Here is a 20,066-nt window from a genome sequence, read left to right as displayed (position 1 = left end):
AAGGAAAGGTGTGGGCTGAGGACCAGGACTCTATCTGGTTTCTGCAGAAGGAGAGAGGGTAAGACCAAGGTAGGATATGGAATCCTTTGCCAGAGAAATCCTGATTCCCAAAGCAGGTGGTGCCTTCATTCTGTTCCCCATTTGGAACACCAGCTCTTACTTACAACTCTATCAAACCTCACCTCTTCTGGCCTTGAGCAAGCTTGCAAACACCCCCCAGATCCAACTATTCCCAGGGTGGGATTTAGTATTCCTTTGGCCTCATTGATCTTTGCTTGCTTTACCCATTTAGTGTCGAATGCCAGGACCAGTCCAGGTCCCACCCTAGATGCAGGGGATCAAGAGCACTGAGGATGGGCTAGAGCAAGGGGAAGTGGAGACTTTTAGAGGCGTTATGCATGGTGAAGGCTATCATGACCTCATCTGAAATTAAAACAAAAACCAAAAATGAAGCTGTAAAATATTAATGAATTCGAGTGGGTTGATGGGATGAATATTTTATAAAAACCACCAAAAGTCAGATTGTTTTTAGAAAAATTTCCTTGTGTGCAATTAGCCTGATTAGTGCTTAGCCTGCCTGTTGGGACATTTAATCCCAAATGCACAGCTAGGACTGAGGTCCACTGAGTAATCTTTGACTGTCAAAGGAGTCTTTTCCAGGACAATTGGGTCTAAAGCCCAAGGAAGAAAGCTGGTCAGACATTAAACCTGAAGGAGAGAAGGCAGCAGGGTGGCAGCAAGACAAACCAGTCTAACCTGAAAGCCAGTGAGGAATGGGACTATTTCCTGCCACTTCAGTAAACAGACATCAGTGACTGCAGCCCTCCATGAGGGAGTGGTGAGTCCCGAGGAACTCCGGATGTGAAAACAGGATACTGGCCTCAGAGAGCTGAGATGAATATCAAAGGAATGATTTCAGTGAGCTCAGACTCTCCATACACAGGCTTCCCTTGTGGCTCAGACGGTAAAGAATCTAGCTGCAATGCAGGTGACCTAGGTTTGATCCCTGGGTCAGGAAGATCCCCTGGGGTGGCCACCCACTCCAGTATTCTTGCCTGGAGAATTCCATGGACAGAGGAGCCTGGCAGGTTACACAGTCCATGGGGTTGCAAACAGTTGGACATGACTGGGCAACTAACACTTTCACTTTTTCACACACACAAAGAAGTGCAAAATTCCTTAACTTGGGATATCTGGTTTTCTTTAATTTACAAAAAATCTACCTGCCCTGTGTTGCAAAACCTCTGTATAACCTGGCTCTTCCTCTCGCCTCCTCAGAGCAGTTCTCTTGGGGTCACTTGAGATGCTGTCTCCGGGGCTCAAAGTCCTAAAAATTCCCACTGAATAAAACATAACTCTCAACTTTTAGGTTGTGAATACTTTTTAAATTGACACAAGCAAAGAGAAAACGGCAGAGAGAGCTGCAAATTTCCACCTGCCAAAGACTTAATGAATTACATTTCCATTACATTTCCAGATGGGACTAAGTGCAAATTGTAGCAGGTAAGTAGGATGTCCAAGTAATTTATCATTCAATCCATTTTTGAGAGGGAAAGGAGTCACTATTTGCAATTATATTGAGAAAAAGTATAGGCAGAGGTTAGAAAGTATGTCTGCTTATTTAAACAGAGAGCAATAGACCTAAAGCTCTTACTATGGGTTCCTTGGATAAGGAAAATAAAAACATACCTTTGTATTTGGGTGTACTGACTTATGGTACACCCTTGATGCAGCATTGTAAAAATTCAACAAGTAAAATACAAATTCCTTGGATTAGTATTCAAGGTCTTCTACCCTCAGGCTTAGCTTATCTCTTCCCATACCCTGGCCCAAGCAAAACTAAACTTTTTTATCATTGCCCTCCAAACTCTACTTTTTCTCACTTTAAAATTCTATCCAACCCTCAAGGTCCCAGTCAAGGTTAATATCCTGCACCCCTGCTCCCACTTCAGGCAGATGGCTTTTAGAAGTTTCTCTCTTCACTATCATTTAGGTTTATATTTTATTTTCCCTCTAACATTTTTTTTGCTCATAGTTATCCTTTCTAACATAGTTTGTGCATTAAAATTGTATTCTGGGGCAGGATTTGAATTTAGCTTTGGAGTAACGTAACTTTATACTTCTTCTCTCATGCTGCATGGTACCGTTTCTGCAGGGTCCTCAGGACTCAACCTTGAAACCCAGATGAATCCAGTGGGGCTCCTGGGTATGGAAGCCCTTTCAACAGCTGTTAATTAGGGAAGGGAGGGGATGCAGAGACTATGGGGGAGCAGCCAAGAAACAAATGTGCAGCCTTGGGAGAGAGTCCTGGTTCTACCTCAAGGGATACATGTTACAATACCTTTGCACTCTTCACAGTACTAAAATCCTCTACAAATGGAAGATGTTAGCATTCATCATTTCAGAGGAGACTATCTAAGGTCAGATTAAAGGAACCAGAGAAGCTCATCAAAAGACTGAGACCTAGATTTCCCTGGTGGTCCAGAGGTTGAGAGTCTGCCTGCCAATGCAGGGGACATGGATTCAATCCCTGGTCAGGGAAGATTCCATATGCGACTAAGCCTCAGAGCACCATGACTATTGAGCCCGAGTTCTAGGGCCCATGAGGCACAACTACTGAGCCTGTGTGCTGCAACTACTGACGCTCTATGCCCTAGAGCCCATGCTCTGCATCAAGAGAAGTCACCATAGTGAAAACCCTGCCCACCACAACCAGAGGGGAACCCCTGCTCCCCACAGTCAGAGAAAGTCTGTGCACAGCAATGAAGACTCAGTCTCTGGTTTCAAAGAGACCAGATTAAAGGACTGCAGCAGTTTTGAGGGTCACTGTGCCCCTCTGTGATCTGCTTTGCCTGGCAAAGCAATAAAGTTATTCTTTTGTACTTCACCTCAAACTCTGTGTACAAGATTCAATTCAGCACTGGTGCCCAGAGGCCAAGCTTTCAACACCAACCCCGGTATCTCTTCCTTGCCTTTCTCCCCAACTACTCTGCCCCAAACTTGGGAAAATTTTCTGTCGTCCTTTGCAGACCTTTTACTTTCTTTATCACCAAGGACATTTGTTTATTGATCTGTCTTAGACATAGCTCAGAGCTCCTCAAAGGTGCGAAGACTAAATCTTAAACTTTGCCAACTCCACCCCCTACTCTGTCCAGGAAAGGGCCCCCATCCAGTAAACTTGCTCAAGAATTTAGTTCTTCGTATCATCACATCCCAATTTATATATAGAAGGGTTTCCCTGGTGACTCAGATGGTAAAGAATCTGTCTGCAGGGCAGGAGACCTGGGCTGATCTCTGGGTGGGGAAGATCCCCTGGAGAAGGGATGGCAACCCTCTTCAGTATTCTTACCTGGAGAATCCCATGGACAGAGGAGCCTTGCAAGTTACAGTCCATGAGGTCGCAAAGAATCAGACAGGACGGATGGACTAACACTTTCACTTTACTTACAGAAAATGATGAAAGGAGGAGCCAAGTCCTCAATTTCCACTCAGAGAACTAATTGTAAGGGAGTTTGCGTGGAGAGGAGGGGAGAGGGGAGGGAGTTGGAAGGACAGTAGCTCCTTTGCTAAATTTGGAAATAAACTCCCCAGCACTCTGTAGATGAATGATTTTTGGTAATAATGAAAGTTCTCCACTTTTAGATTGGATAATATATAGTTACCGACAAAGAGAGGTTAGAAGTGTTAATTAAAACCACATCTAGATAGTCAATCAGATAGCTATTATGTAAGCTTAATTATTTAACTTTTTTTAGTTATCTCCTGCTGACTCATGTTCTCCAGCTGCTTTTCAAATCACAAACTCTTCTCGCCTGTCAAACTTTTCAATGCCTAGAGACACTTCTGTTTCGTCTGCCCTTTCTTGTCAGACTCTTTGTGGTTTCCTCTGTCTTCCAATTAAGCACTAACACTGATTCTTAGATAATTCATTCAAATCCACAGGAACTCAGTCGACAAGGAAGGAATTTTAATGACAAAGGAATTCAGCGCTCATTTTCTTCTTTCGTCTCTGAACATTAGGATTTACCGGGTTTTCTTGGGAACTATAGGTGACTTCATTCAGTGCTGGAGAGTTGGTCCCTGAACACATGGGCTTGAAGGGAAGACAAAGATGAACATTTTATAATAGTTAAAAATTCAGAGAATACAGTTCAGTTCAGTCGTTCAGTCAGGTCCGACTCTTTGCGACCCCATGAACTGCAACCCTCCAGGTCTCCCTGTCTATCACCAACTCCCAGAGTTTACTCACTCTCATGTCCATCAAGTTGGTGATGCCATCCAACCATCTCATCCTCTGTCATCCCCTTCTCCTCCTGCCTTCCATCTTTCCCAGCATCAGGGTCTTTTCAACTGAGTCAGTTCTTTGCATCAGGTGGCCAAAGTATTGGAGTTTCAATTTCAGCATCAGTCCTTGCAATGAATATTCAGGGTTGATTGCCTTTAGGATTGACGAGTTGGATCTCCTTGCAGTCCAAGGGACTCTCAAGAATCTTCTCCAACACCACAGTTCAAAAGCATCAATTCTTTGGCATTCAGCTTTCTTTATAGTCCAACTCTCACATCCATACATGACTGCTATATACGACTGCTGGAAAAACCATAGCTTTGACTGGATGGACGTTTGTTGGCAAAATAATGTCTCTGCTTTTTACTATGCTGTCTAGGTTGGTCACCGCTTTTCTTCCAAGGAGTAAGTGTCTTTTAATTTCATGGGTGCAGTCACCACCTGTAGTGATTTTGGAGCCCAAGAAAATAAAGTCTCTCACTGTTTTCATTATTTCCCCATCTATTTGCCATGAAATGATGGGACCAGGTGCCATGATCTTAGTTTTTTGAAAGTTGAGTTTTAAGCCAGCTTTTTCACTCTTCTCTTTCACTTTCATCAAGAGGCTCTTTAGTTCTTCTTCAATTTCTGCCATAAGGGTGGTGTTATCTGCATATCTGAGGTTATTGATATTTCTCCTGGCAATCTTGATTCCAGCTTGTGTTTCATCCAGCCCAACATTTCACATGATGTGCTCTGCATAGAAGTTAAATAAGCAGGATGACTATATAAAGCCTTGATGTGCTCCTTTCCCTATTTGGGACCAGTCTTTTGTTCCATGTCAAGTTCTAACTGCTCCTTCTTGACCTGTGTACAGATTCCTCAGGAGACAGGTCAGGTGGTCTGGTATTCCCATCTCTTTCAGAATTTTTCACTGTTTGTTGTGATCCACACAGTCAAAGGCTTTGGCGTAGTCAATAAAACAGAAGTGGATGTTTTTCTGGAACTCTCATGCTTTTCCAATGATCCAAGGGATGTTGGCAATTTGATCCGATGAATGTTGGCAATTCCATCAGATGCTGGCAATCCTTCAGCACCACAATTCGAAGTGTCTCTGTGACACAATTGATGAGCATATTTGGCTGTTAACCCAAGGATGTTCCTTAACGTTTCCCCCGTCATGGATCACAGGCTTGTCTTGTCATAGTGATGAGGCTTGCATAACTTAACAAAGCTATGAGCCAAGCCCTACAGGGCCACCCAAGACGGATGGGTCATAGTGGAGAGAACTGACAAAACATGGTCCCCTGGAGGAGGGAATGGCAAACCACTCCAGTAGTCTTGCTGCAAGAACCCCACGAACAGAAGGAAGCTATTTTCATTTAAACAGTTCAAAACAGAGTTGGCTTGGGACAAATGAAGAGTGTTATTCATCCATGTGTTACTGGCTATTGGCTGTGATTGCTTGAGTAGGAATTATTTAGAGAAATCCAAGTGATAATAGCTATGACTTTGGCTATGAATTGAGAATTCTTACTGGGGGCATTTCTGAGTAAGACCAGAAAAAGCTATTTAGCTAAAACCAAAAGTAAGACTACTTCAACTTACTACTATTTAGTTTTTTTTCAACAATTTGCATTCTTTTATAAAGACAGATTCTGGTTTAACACTTTTTAAGATCATTGAATGGGTAGAGATAATTTTTTTTAGTCTCTTATATCTGGGCACTGTTTGTACTTAATATGAACATGAGTCCTTATATAACCTTTGAGGTAAATATTTTCTTTCACACATTATAGATGAAGAATTTGAGGTCCAGTGATAGTTGATAACTGTTTCAGAGTGAAAAACCTTGGTGAGTACCTTACTAAGCTGGTGCTCAAACTCAGATCTGAGCTTTCGCCAAAATTATCTGATGTCAGTGTTCCTTCCACTGAACAGACTGCCTGTCTTAGAGTTTATCTCAAACTCTGAAATTCAGTGCAGATGGTTCTTCCCCAAGAGAAGCATCTCAAATGTGTACTTGGGTCACTTCTGTGCTACTTAACACAAGCATTAACAAATCATCCATCTATTCACTATCCACAGAGTGTCTGCAGATTCCAGGCTCTGTGCCAGGTCCTAGAGATTAATCAGAAATGATTTCTATTTTTCAAGGAGCTCAATCCCTTAAGCTAGATTATATCAAGTTTTACTCATTTATTCATTCATTCATCTGCTTCCTGCCTATGAACGTCCAATTGCTTCAACACTATTTATTTATTGAAAAGTCTACCCTCTTTCATTGACTTCCTTTTATACCTTTGTCAAAAATCAGTCAATTCACTTTGTGTGAGTCTATTTCTGGGTTCTCTGTTCTGTTTCATTGATCTCTGTCATGAATTCTGTGCTGCCTTGATTGTTATCGCTATATAGTAAACCTGACAATTGAGAAAAGTGATTCCTCCACTTTACTGGTCTTGTTCAAGATTGCTTTAACTATCTCGGGGCTTATTCTTTTACATGTAAATTTTAGAGTAAGTTTGTCTATATCTACAAAAACTTTGCTGGAATTTTGATAGGAATTATATTAAACTTCTAGATCAGTTTTTGGAAAGTTGATGTTTTTACTAAGTTGACTCTTCCAAACATTCAGCTTTTCTTTGATATGCAGTTGGAGGTAGAAGGAGACTGGCTAAAGAGGTCTGCTGGAGTCAGCTATGCTTTCCTGAGGACACTCTGGACACCCCCAGTCCACGAGGAAAGACGCTGGTGGAAGGTGGGCTCAAGCTGCCCATCAGGAATTGAACCACATGAGGGCCACTAACAAGGCTTCCCAGACAAGTTCTCCCTGAAGTAGGAAAGGTAGGTGCCAATTCACAAAGTTGCCCATGCATTCAGAGAAAGAATCTGCTAGGTAGTGTCCAGTCGGATGATGGAGGCCAAGAAGTGTGGGCTTTTGGAGGCAATGAGGAGACACTGGGGCTGTTATGCAGGGAGGGACCCAAGGAAGCTACATTTCACACTGCACTGTGGAGAAGGGAGAAGAGGCGATCAGCAACAGGTCTGGAGGCTGGATCATGAGCCAGGGGGTGTGCTGAGTCCAGGGAAGAGATGAAAGGAGCCAGATACAAGGCAGGGGGAGGAGGGCCCGGTTGCAAAAGAATGAGGCCCCTTTTTTTAATATACGTGTTTGTAAGTGAATAAAGGAGAGAGTTGATCTATTGCAGGTTGAAGAGATTGTCTGGGGTTTCTTACAAGGTGGGAAGGAGGATTCGAGAGGAATCCATTCAAATGCAGGTATTAGAGAAGTTTGGGTCTTCCCAGGTGGCAGTGGTAAAGAATCTGCCTGCCAATACAGGAGCCATAGGAGATGCAGGTTTGATCCCTGGGTAGTGAAAATCCCCTGGAGAAGGCAATGGCAACCCGCTCCAGTGTTCTTGCCTAAGAATTCCCATAGACGGAAGAGCCTGGCAGGCTACAGTCTATGAGGTCGCAGAGTCTGAGTGCTAAGTCTGTTGCTCACCAGGCTTCGCTGTCCATGGGATTCTCCAGGCAAGAATACTGGAGTGGGTAGCCATTCCCTTCACCAAAGGATCTTCCTGACTCAGGGATTGAACCATTATCTCCTGCATTTCAGGCAGATTCTTTACCATCTGAACCACCAGGAGAGCCCATTTAGTAAGAGAGGTAGATACTTAATGACAGGATGGGGATCCAGAGTTAAGAGCCCAGGTTTATTTCAGACAAAAAGAGTGTCATCTCTTATTTTGAGATATAGAGGATGCATAAACAATGAAAGATAATCCAGAGGAACTTTGAGGCTTGGAAAAGTAGGCATCAAATGGGATTAAGAGTCCAAGACAATATTCTACTTTGTCCATTCTTCCAACAGCAGAATCAGCTTCTTCAAAAGTTCTCCAGAATATTCCAGTCCTGGTATACTCCATTCAGAGGAAGGGGGGGAGAAAAATCACAAGAGAAATGACTCCCAGTAAACAAGGATGATTCGTTTTTCTTTTTTTTATGAATTAGCTTACAGTTTGTGACATTAAGAAAATCAATGCCATTTCTCATGTTTACACATCATTTGCTTAGCTGAATAATTCTCCTTCAGGGAGTTAATTTCTTTGTGATGGGTTTAATGGGAGACATCATTAATACAGAAAAACCTCTTTTTACCTGTCTGATCTCCTCCAATTTATAAATTCATCCAGTATTGAAGCCAGAATTCAAGTTTCACTGCCTCTTTTAACAGATGAAGAAAACATAAACCTAGATAGAAGGTTTACCAAAGAAATCAGTGGGGCCAGAGTCTGAGTTTCCTGGTTACTACTGTGGTTCTCTTTTATGAGTCTTTGAGTCAGTAGAATGGCCTGTAATGACTCCAATTTAAAGTAGTCCTGCCCAGATAGAATTATTGATTCCTTTTAGTGAGTAGGTCCTGGAAGTTTTGGGGTCTGGATCAAAAAATTGAACTAATGGAATTGCTGATGGTAGATATCAAGGTTCAAAATAAGAGAAATGGGGTAGCAATGTTAAATCAGGTGTAGGGGAAAAGGAGGTGAAGAAGATAGAGGATGGCATAGAATGGAGTAAACAAACAGGTATGGGACTTCATATGGTTTCTGTATACTGTCATCCTCTTTTCTTTTTTTTTTTAATTAAATTTTTTATTTTGTATTGGAGTATATAGACAGCCAAAGGACTCAACCATACATATTGATGTATCCATTCTCCCCCAAACTCGCTCTCATCCAGGCTTCCACAAACATTGAGCAAAGTTTCCTGTGTTATACAGTAGGTTCTAGTTGATTATTATTATTATTGTTTTAAATCAACATGGTAGACCATGCATGCAAGTCCACATGCTGCTGCTGCTTAGTTGCTTCAGTCGTGTCTGACTCTGCGACCCTTCGGACTGCAACCCACCAGGCTCCTCTGTCCATGGAATTCTCCAGGCAAGAATGCTGGAGTGGCTTGCCATGCCCTCCTCCAGAGGATCTTTCCCACCCAGGGATCGAGCCTTGGTCTCCTGCATTGTAGGTAGATTCTTTACCCCTGAGCCAGCAGGGAAGCCCATGAATCCACATATGTGCTTACAATTTGCCAATTTTGTTAAAAATAGATGGAAACAGAAAGCTTAACTCTACAATGCATTAAAGACTTCACTCCGAAGACCTGATACCCTGTTATTGGCTTCATTTCTGCAGATTTGAATCAGTTACGAGCACTCTGAGAAAATGGGACTGGACCTAACTGCCACACATTCACCAGGTGACCTTAGGTATTTCCTCTTTCTTCTCTCGACAGAGGAAATGAAAGTATTAAACAGGTCTCTGGGGACAAATTCATCTCTGGAATGCTGTCATTATTTTTGGACCGGATAGATGGTCAGGCTAGGTGTAACTGGTCAATTTCATTTCCTCTTTCACCTCAGTCCCCAAATATTTCAGCCTCCCTTTGGGGTGAGTTCCAGGTGTCACAAAAAGATTCCCTCTTCTCTCGTTCTGATATTCTTCTGGGAGATGCAGCAGCCAGCATTCATTCCTTCTCTAGATGCTCACTCACTCAATCAGTCACTAAGTCACATCTGACTCTTTGTGACCCCACGGGCTGTAGCCCACCAGGCTCCTTTGTCCATGGGATTTTCCAGGCAAGAATACTGGAGGGTTGCTATTTCTTTCTCTGGGGGATCTTCCTAGCCCAGGGATCAAACCTGCATCTCCTGCAGTGGCAGGTGGATTCTTTACCACTGAGCCACCAGGGAAGCCCTCTCTCTAGCTGCTACCAAGACATATCTTACTTCCCCATGCTGTTAAAATTCTCAGCGCCAGCTTCCTGAGCTGGGATGAGAAGCAGGCATGGCAAACATCACACAGAAGTAGTGACTTGTGCCCTCTCTTGCCTCTGTCCAATTTGCACAAGATGCCCTTGTCTTGACATCACACTATAGTGAGTGACCTCTGAGGTCTCACCATGAAGGGGACAATTGCACAAGTGGAGCAGTTATGCTGAAGGAAACAAAAACATATGGAGATGAGCCTACAGCCTAGAAGAGAGATGAACTAGTGAGCACAGCAGAGGATTCCACACCTTCCACCGTGGACCCAGCATCACAGCACAGCACAAACATAGGAAACTTTCCAGCTTATGCAAATTCAGTTTTCTGTCATACTTCACTGCCTTCTTTCAAGAATACAAATAACGGTGATTTTGAGCTTCCGCCACACTTATTTAATTTATATTATGAAATTTAATAATTTAAAACTGTCCAGGTCCTTATACAAGATGCATTTCATACCACTTAATGTAACTGAAGAAAACTTTAAAAAAGAGATTTGGTTAAACATCGTCCTCACAATGAGAAACCTGGAAATGAATCCTGGCCTGGCGCTATTGACAGAGAGACTCTGGTCAAGTGGCTTTCTCTCTCTGGACTTTCACTCTCAAATTAAGGAATTGATTTTTATCTTTTATTTGTTCATTAAAATTCTATGAAGTGTCACCCAAGGGCTGGGAAAGTGAAATGAAGTTATTGCCTTCAAAGACAAATAGTGATTGTCACTTATTAAATAATAGACATTGAGTGCAAGCTTCTGTGTCTCTTCTCAATTCATGCAATCAAGACATGGATGGTGTTATGATGTTGCTAGGGCCATGTCATCAGCAGACACTAAATAGCATGGAAAGAAAAGTTCTGTCTCCTGGAGGGCCTGGTCTAATCTCTACCAGCATTGTGACCTTGGACACCCTGACCATGGACACTCTACTTGTATGGCAGCATTTCGTTAGTTGCAAAGCAATGGCCAATGTCAGGGATGATCTGTACAGGAAGAACTTGCTTATAGTAGAGAACAAATTGGCATCTAGAAAACTAATCTCTCCTTGATTGCTCAGGTTCAAAATGGACCTAGATTCTGTATCTAGTTAAATAGTTTGTTGAATAATATTTTTAAAGTTTTGTTTGGACTTTGAATGAGTCAGTGACTTTGGACCAGGTAGTCACAGAAACAAACTACAACTTGGTGCAAAATCTGGGCTCCAGGTGTATGCAAGAAATGTCCCTTAAAGTAGTTCTTTGGAATCTCATTGGAAGACCAAGTAGACATAAAGGCTTCTGGTTGCTACATTTTCTGGTGAAGAAAATGGCATCCAGAAGAAAGTTAATGATTATCTCTGAATCACATAGGAATTTGCCACATCTGGCAACTCCCAGGTCTTCTGGTTCCCAGTTCAGTGTCTGTTCGATTATTCTACATTTTCATATTGCATAGCTTTTTCTTTTGTTACTCTGGAGTAGATCTAGAGTGGCCTATTTTTCTTTAAAAGTGGAAAGTGATTTTCTGCCTAGATAATTCAATTAATGTTGAACCTACAAGCAGCTGCCATTTATGGAGCAATTGACAGGAAGATGGAATTCTGCAGGTATTGTCAGACTTAATCCTCACAACTGTAAGATTAGAAACTGAGGTGCAGTGAAACTCAGTCCTTTGGGTGAGCTCAGAGTGGCAGAGCCTGGAGTCCCTCTGGTACTGGACTGCCCACCCCTGTGGTGTGCCAGCCTCTCTTACACTAGAAAAGTAACTAGCTGAACAGACCCATTCAGGTTTCTAAGCACTATTCTCCCTGAGGGCAATAAATGAGTGTCCACAGCCTGCCTTTTCAATCTGAGTCCCAGGCCATCTCATTCGGGAAAAGGCCTCAGAAAATATTCTGAACTTTTTCCTCCCATGCATCTTCTATTCTGAGTCATCTGTATATGCAGTATGATTAGACTATTCATCAAATTCTTAATAAAAAAGTTTTCTGAAAGGGTGCACACCGTGAATTATGGAATACTTACTTTCACTAGCCTCATTTAAAAACATGGAGTGCCATGATTAAACACCTCTGCCATGAGCATTTGGGCTTTTCAGAAGAGCAGTCCATTGAGATTTACTGAAGTGTTTGGAGAAAGTTCTAATAACATGGTAGACTGTGGAATCTGCAACTCAGTGAACTGAGCTGATGGAAAAAACTTTCAGAGGTCTGTGGGTTCTGAAGCTGGGGATGAATTTCACACCTGATGAGTCTTCTCCATTTCGATATGCCTTATTTTCCCTTTAGGGTCCCATGAGTGTCAGGGAGGTAACTGGAGACAGGAGAAGAAGGCCACTTTAGACTAAAAATCCATCTTTCTGGAACCTTCTTGGTCTGAGTAGGGATCATTGCTCCAGACTGAGGCAGCAACAGGTTGCTTGGGTCCGCATTGGTCACCAAGACTGTGGATGAGTGCGTGTGAACCTGAGTGCGTGGTCTGCAGGAGCTTGAAGAGTAGGTTATTCAGAAAAAAGGTACCAGGGTTGGGCGGTACCTGGAAACCTAGTTACAGGAGATGCTGTTGAAGAGCAAGATGGTGCGCCTCCAGGGTTCAAGTTCAGGAATCTGAAAGAGGAGACAATCTGCTAAATCACAGGAGATAAAATGAGGACTGAAAAGCGTGAAAGATGCAAGAAGACCACAGAAGGTAAGCATCAGCATCCAGCTTGGTCCCCACAATTGGATCCAATAAATATTTGTTCAGTGAATAAACGGATAAACATAAATGGAAGAGGCTTTGGTGTGGAGAGATCGGATTTTGAGTCAAATAGACTGAGCTTTGATCTGCCATTTCTTAGCTGTGGATACTTGGTTGAATTACTTTCATCTCTTTCAGCGGATTACTATTTTTTAAAATGAGGACAATGGAACTTGCTTCCCGTTACTGTTATGTGGATTCAGATTAGACAAAAAAAAAACACTTTTTGAGCCCTGGTTAAAAGGGCTAAAGTGGAATATTATGATCAAAATTAGAGCAGATGTGGTCTGTGTAAGAGCTGTGTAGTCAGGGCTACTTCACAAGTATCAAATGGCTGAAACCCCCTCCACCAACGGCACCACGACATAACCTATGTGTGTGATGAGGACTCTGTGTCATTCAGAAATGTGATAATATGGTATTTTTTTTAAGCAAAAAGTAAGACATGTGGAATTCACCAGGGGAGTGCTATGCAAAAGCTGGATTTAAATTTTTAAAAATATGCTTCATTTATTCTTCTATTCATGCTTTAGCCCTAAACAAGATAAAAATCAGTTTTTAGGAACTTTTCTTCAATGTAATGTCTCCTTCCTGAGATGAGGAATAATACCTTAATTCTTCAACTGTTTAATTGGTGTTCACTGTGCTTTTATGAGACCAATCACTACTCCATTTGAATAAACAATTTCTGCCTCCTGAGTATGAAGTTAGAGAAATATAGTGTTAATCCTCACTTGACAGCAATTACAAGACCATTTCATTTTTCCCATCACCAGCATGTTCAAGGTTAACATGCCAGCCAGGATTCTCGATGACTCTACCTCCCAGACCCTAAGTCTTTGACCCTAAACCTCAGAGATTATCACAGTTTCCTGATTCTCCTTGATGACTCTGGGAAGAGCTTCCTGACTGCCAAACTTCCTTCTTTTTTGTTGTGTTTACTGAATGGTCTGCTCACTTCTATTACAGCACAAACAAAATAATAGTGGTTCTCTTTTACTAGTGCCTAGGATGTAGCAGACACCGCCTCACAGGCTCTACATATTATAGTGACTTGTGAAATTCTTTCAATGACCTTGACCGAAGATATTATTATTTTCATTTTACATATCTAAAGCTTCCAGGGCTTAGAAAGTGTGCTAACAATCCCTCCGTTGAAAGGCAGAGCCTGAATTTGAATGGAGGTTTGTCTGGATCCAGAGTTGCTTTCCTCCACGTTTACATGGCATTGCTTCCCTTTCCACTACAGAAATGTGAACATTTTTCAGGGCAGATACGGAGTGTAACGAGTGTTTTAAAAGACTGGAAATGAATTCACTCAGAACTCCAGAGGCTAGAGTGTAAGATCAGGGAGCCGGCAGGACCTTAGGCTGTGGGAATGCTTGAGGGGACACAGTTCTTGTTGCAGGTGACCCAGGCAGTCCTTGCCTTGTGCTATATCACTCCAATCTCTGCCATCAAGGTTATATCCCATCCTCCTGATCTTCTGTCTTTCAGAATATATGTAGCTACATTTAGGGCCCACCCACATAATGCAGGATGAGGTACAATGATCCTTTCTTCAAATAAGGCAGCGTTTGTAGGCCAGGGGTTCAGGATAGGGACATATCATTTTGGGGACCACCATGAAGTCAACTTAAGTTGATAGCAGCTTCACCTGAATCACCTGTAAGTATCTTCAAAAGATGCATCTCTTCACTCAGGTTAAGAAGACATGGAGTCCAGGAATCTGAATTTAGCATGTTCTCCCTGAATGAATCTCATAATTTGGGAAACCCTGCCTCGATCTTAGACCAGTACATCATTACTTTAAGAAATCTCCAGAATAGTCTTTCTGGAACACAAATCAATAGCATTTCCCTTCTCAGGTTCACTCTTCCACTGTTCCATATCCCTCTTAACCTCCCTCTGGACACTCCATATGCAGAGGGTGCTGTGGCCAAGCAGGACCCCTGAGAGGTGCAACACCTTCTCTTATGTCAAATTCACAACATCTGCCCTGCCCTCTATTCAGAATCATCCCTCCCCACCTTTAGTTTTGTTTACTCCTCTATGTGTATTAGCATCTATTTCAGGTGAGTCCTCCCTGATCACAGGCAAAGTTTGGTGGGCTTGCTGTTTACTCTTACCAGCTCTGGGTTCACGCCCCATCACAGAAATTAGCATGCTGGACTGGGATTTCACAGTTATCTCTCTCTTTCTCCTGTTAGATTGTGAGCTCATTGAGGGCCAGAACCTTGTCTTACTCCCCTTTCTTCCTCCAGTACTTCGCAGAGCATGTGTGACATCAAACAGGGGTTCAGAATATGTTTACCACAAAATGAAGAGTGCATGATTGCTCCTTATATCAAATTCCCCTCTCTCTCAAAGTCTTTACCAAATTTTCTTATTATGTTCATTCCAACAAAAATTTTGTTTAAAGAGAAAAAGCCCAGAGTTTCAGATTGCATTGCATTAAAAACAAAAGTCGTGGTGTTATTCCACCCCCCCAGCCCCCCATTGGTGGCCTCATATCCCTTTCATTTGGAAGGGATTATTTACAAAACACATTTACACGTTCATCTCACATACCAGTCAAATGAAGTAGGCAGGATGGTTATTAGCATCTTCATTTCACAGATGAGAACATTGACCCAGTTAGATCAATTGACTTACCCAGGGTCACCCAAGCATTCAGTGGTGAAACCCACATCATCTGACTCAAAGCCAGCAGAATTTGTACTAGCCAAGTCTGGAACTTAAGATGCCTGGCAAAAAGTATCCTAGGAAAATGTTACTGGAATCGGGCTGTTCTGCGGTGGGTATAGAATATGCAGTAGCGGAGATCCTTCTGGATGATGCAAAGGGAAGGACTGATGGTGGGACTGGGAGCAAAGACTTCCAGACCCAGCTACCCAGGGGGCAAAGCAAAGTGCTTCTGTCAGGGTGCAGTGTCCACTCTGCTGGGTAGAGCTCTAGTCAGAGCTCAAGTTAACTCTGGCTAAAGATAAACGTCTTTAAATCTCAAAATGTAAGTCTGGAGTTAAAGAAAGAAGGGACAAGGGCATAGGGCTGGTCTGTCCTGAGGTCAGTTTCCCCTCTAGCTAGATGTGGACAAAGCAAGAAGAACCACGCCCATGTGTCTGACCTTTGCAGGCACAGTGACCCTCCCACTCATAGATATGACTCAATGCGTGACCAATTAGATTAGTGCTACTCCTTGGGGGAAGAGACAGGGGGGTGGTTTGCAGAGCTTCCTCAAGTCACATTGGGTCCCAGTGACCAGTCTGGTGGTTCCTTCAGTTGGAGAAGTCAGGACGATGCGGGTAACACGGCAGGTTCTCCTTCACAACTGTGCATTCGGAAATGATGGAACAGGTCAGGAGACTGAGAAGCAGGGGTTTGATTTCATGCTGCCTGGGGCCTCGAAACAAGCAGTATCTCAGTTTGTAGACCTGTAGTCTGGAAAAACAGGCCATGCTCAGCCAGGAGATGCTGAAGATGACCCATTGTTAACGGAATGATGATATTGGAACTTTCACTTATGTTGATCTTGTACCCCCTCCTTTTTGACGTTTTTACTCTTTTTTTGTGTCAGTTCAATAACGAACAGGACATTTTGAGTGCAGTGGTTGGGATTATATAATTTGTAAACAAATATATGTATTAAAGAGGTATAAATAAGATCATTTATATATTTCTAGCCTAGAGATACAAAGCCAGTCAATGGAGTATTCTAAACCAGGCTGGAATACTCTAATCCAGTGACTCTCAAACACCTTTCTATGAAAATGCTTTGATTTGGCTCCATGAGAATGAATGTTCAAAATACAAAATTTCAGGTGCCACTTCTGGAAAGTCCTTAAGTTCAGAGTGGAGTCCAGCAATCTTTATTTCCTGCCATCACCCTGGATGGTTCCAGTGAACAGCCAGGCCTGCTTCTTTCTGGGTGTTAGTTCTCCTGCTGCACAACAGCGAAATTGGCACAAAAGAGTGTAAAGCCACTTCTCTCCTCGACAGTTGGTTTGTGATTCTTTCAATTTATTTGATATGGAGGAAAGGGCATGGCAGCCGGAATTGGAAAGCCTGATGCTAATTTCTGCATTTTCATTAATCCACCTTCTGACATTGCCTGCGGGCATCTCAGTTTCCTTATCTATAAAATAGAAAGAGTAGTTAACATTTACTCAGTGCTTACTAAAGCTGGGCGTTCTAACCATTGAATGTCTAGTAACTCATCTAATACATCAACTTTATGAGGGTACTTATGTTTATTATCACTGTTTTGTAGATGAGGACATTGGGGCAGAAAAGATGAAGTAGTTCGCCTAAGGACACACAGCAGGTAAGTGTTATGACCAGATTATAAACCCTGTCAATGATCCCTAGAGCCCGCACTCTTAAAACACAGAGTATTAGCAACATGTAATAAATGAGCCTTTAGGAAAATGCCACACCAAGGGCTAGAATCCAATGGTTCAAGAATTCGTGTTTCCAAACTAAAGGGAAGCAGGGAAGTACTATAGTCCTTTGAGATTTGCTGAGTCAGATTCATCTAGTGGCCTGAGTGCAGTGTTGTGGGTAGGATTCAGAGCTGGACATCAGGGATCTGGGATCGGGCCCCGCCCTGTCAAGGAGCCAATCGCTCTCTGCGTCAGATTCCCCATCTGTATGACATGCTAAGGTGACTTCTGGCACTAAGGATTTATTCTGTGTCTGTTGCCTGCAGGGAGAATGTTGAAAAATGTGTGTGATTTTTGATGGGAACAGTGACAATGCCAGTCACAGCTGAGGGTGCTTTGCTGGAAGGATCTGAAATGACTGCATATACCCACAACGGAGGCCAAGACAGCCCACGTCTGAAGCCTTGCCCATTCTGATTCTTTGCATCGTCAGCTCCCAACACTGTCAGTTTCCATGGAGCCATGGGGATGAGAGGACTTGAGGCAAGTTCAGCTAGCGGAGCTCTGGGTCTGTCAGGAGATGGAAGGAGCCTGACAGGTGTCGGCCAGGTAGCCCCAGAGCCTGCAGTCCTGGGTGCAGCTCCCAGTGGCTTGACAGTGATCTTGCTTTGAAGTCCTCCCTCTATTTAACAAAACCCTCTCCACATATTGTTTTGAAAATGCCAAAGGGAACTTGAAACCTGTATGAGGGGTGAGGGAAAATTACAAAAGTAACATCGTGACTTTGAAGACAGAGATGCTCTGAACAGGGCCTTTAATTTGCTCAGCAAGCTTGGACAGGTTCTTTTTTCTATTCTGGACTCATCACTCTTATGACTTAATGTGTGCTAAGTTGCTTCAGTCGTGTCCGACTCTTTGTGACCCCATGGACTGTAGCCAACCAGGCTCCTCTGTTCATGGGATTCTCCAGGCAAGAATACTGGAGTGGGTTGCCATGCCTTTCTCTAGGTATGAGTTCGTAGCATCTTTTAAATAAATGAAGAAACAACCAACCACTCCCCCTGTGTCATCTCACATACCTGTCAGGCAGGTGTTAGGATGCATGTTACTAAGGACCAAAGGAATCTCCTGGAGATTAATGACTTAGCCCAGGTCACCCAGTCTGTAGGCAGAGAGCTGGAGCCAAGTCCAGCTCTCCCCGGATTGTCTCTGGGGCCTCGTCGACCGCCTTCTGGCTGCCTCCCTGGAGCTGGATAACTCCATTAGGCTGTAACCGTGCAAGCCCATCCTCCTTCTTAGGGTTTGAGGGAGCTGATGTGTCATTTGACACAAAGAGCTCTTTCATCAGCTGCCCCCACTGAGGACCACCCAGGACAAAGTCAGCTTTAGCCACAGCTGGACAAATTTAGGTCAGATCTGCGGAAGAATTTCCTGGCACGGCAGTTAGACAATGGGACACGTTCCTGAGCAAAGTTGTAATTTTCATCTTCGGAGGATGAGAAAATCAGAGCCAGTTTCCTCTGTGTCAAAGAGGCTGAGGCTTTAACTTTTCAGCCTCTTCAGGTCTCTATACCACGTGGATTCTTGAACCCCAGGAGACAAAAATCTTGCTGCAAGAAGAAAAGAGATCTCCTGGAGCAGCAAACAGAAGTGGTCAATCTTTGAGGATTTATCCAACCCTCATAGAGTATCTAACCTGATCGAGGCACCCGGGTTAGAGCAACAAATGAGATGGAGTCTTCCTCCAGACACAGATTTGATTCTCATGATGGGAGACAAACCCCCAAGTGAATAAGGTGATATCGCATATGGATGAGACCAGGAAATTAAAGCAGGAGAAGAGGACGACAGAGGACAAGATGATTAGATGGCATCACCAACTCAATGAACGTGAGTTTGAGCAAGCTCCAGGAGATGGTGAAGGATGGGGAAGCGTGGTGTGCTGCAGTCCATGGGGTCGCAAAGAGTCGGACATGACTGAGCGACTGAACAATAACTTGGAAGGAGAAACTTGGCATTGCCTTAGCAGATTGATCCAGGTCCACATGCTCCACTTCTGAGGAACTATCTTTGGAATTGTGTCCTGCAGGATAAGAAGTAGCAACCAGGTGGATGTACAGAGAAAGAACATTCTCAGCAGAAGGAGCAATAAAAATTCAGAAGTTCGAAGCCAAGCAGACCTGGTACAATGTATTCCACTTACTAGCTGACTGCCTTGAGAGCTTGAATTTCTTCATCTGTAAAATGAGGACAGTATTAGCACCTATCCAGTGTTTTGCTGAGAAGATTAAAAGGGGGAAAAAATAAAAGATGCTGAAAAATAAAATAAGACATAGCCCCCACCCTTCGGGAGCTCACAGTATAGATAATGAGGATATGTGAGCAAATCAATTTAGAAAAAACATTTATGAAATATATGATCAATAGTAACCAACATCTGGAGAAGGAAATGGCAACACACTCCAGTATTCTTGCCTGGAGAATTCCATGGACAGAGGAGCCTGGTGGACTATAGTCCGCTGGGTTGCAGAGTCAGACACGACTGAGAGACTAACGCACACACACAATAATCAACATCATCAAAGTCCAAAGTGCTGGTCCCTTCAAACATACAGACCTACTATTGTTATAATCTATTGTCCAAATCATAAGCCCTTAAGGAGAGTGAACCAGTCTCTGCTGGAAAAACCTTCTTCCCTCTGGAGTCAGTGTATATATATATATATTAATAGCATACCCCAGTGTCCCCTCCCCTGGAGAAGCAATTGGCAACCCACTCCAGTATTCTTGCCTGGAGAATTCCATGGACAGAGGAGCCTGGCAGGCTACAGTCCATGGGGTCACTAAGAGTTGGACATGACTAAGCAACTATCACTCACTC

The 20,066-nt window shown here is 43.1% G+C and overlaps 1 long non-coding RNA gene across 1 annotated transcript; it reads left to right on the top strand.

Moving 5' to 3' along the window:
• The first annotated feature begins 1,369 nt into the window (after positions 1–1,369).
• On the top strand, positions 1,370–18,106 carry LOC122703019. Its single transcript, XR_006343397.1, has 4 exons — positions 1,370–1,503; positions 6,918–7,108; positions 17,074–17,127; positions 17,512–18,106. It is a non-coding gene; the product is annotated as an uncharacterized LOC122703019 (long non-coding RNA).
• The last annotated feature ends 1,960 nt before the right edge of the window (positions 18,107–20,066 follow it).

This window comes from Cervus elaphus, chromosome 11 (genome assembly GCF_910594005.1).
Source record: "Cervus elaphus chromosome 11, mCerEla1.1, whole genome shotgun sequence".
In the NCBI taxonomy this organism is placed as follows: domain Eukaryota; kingdom Metazoa; phylum Chordata; class Mammalia; order Artiodactyla; family Cervidae; genus Cervus; species Cervus elaphus.
This window is presented reverse-complemented; position numbering and strand designations above follow the sequence as displayed.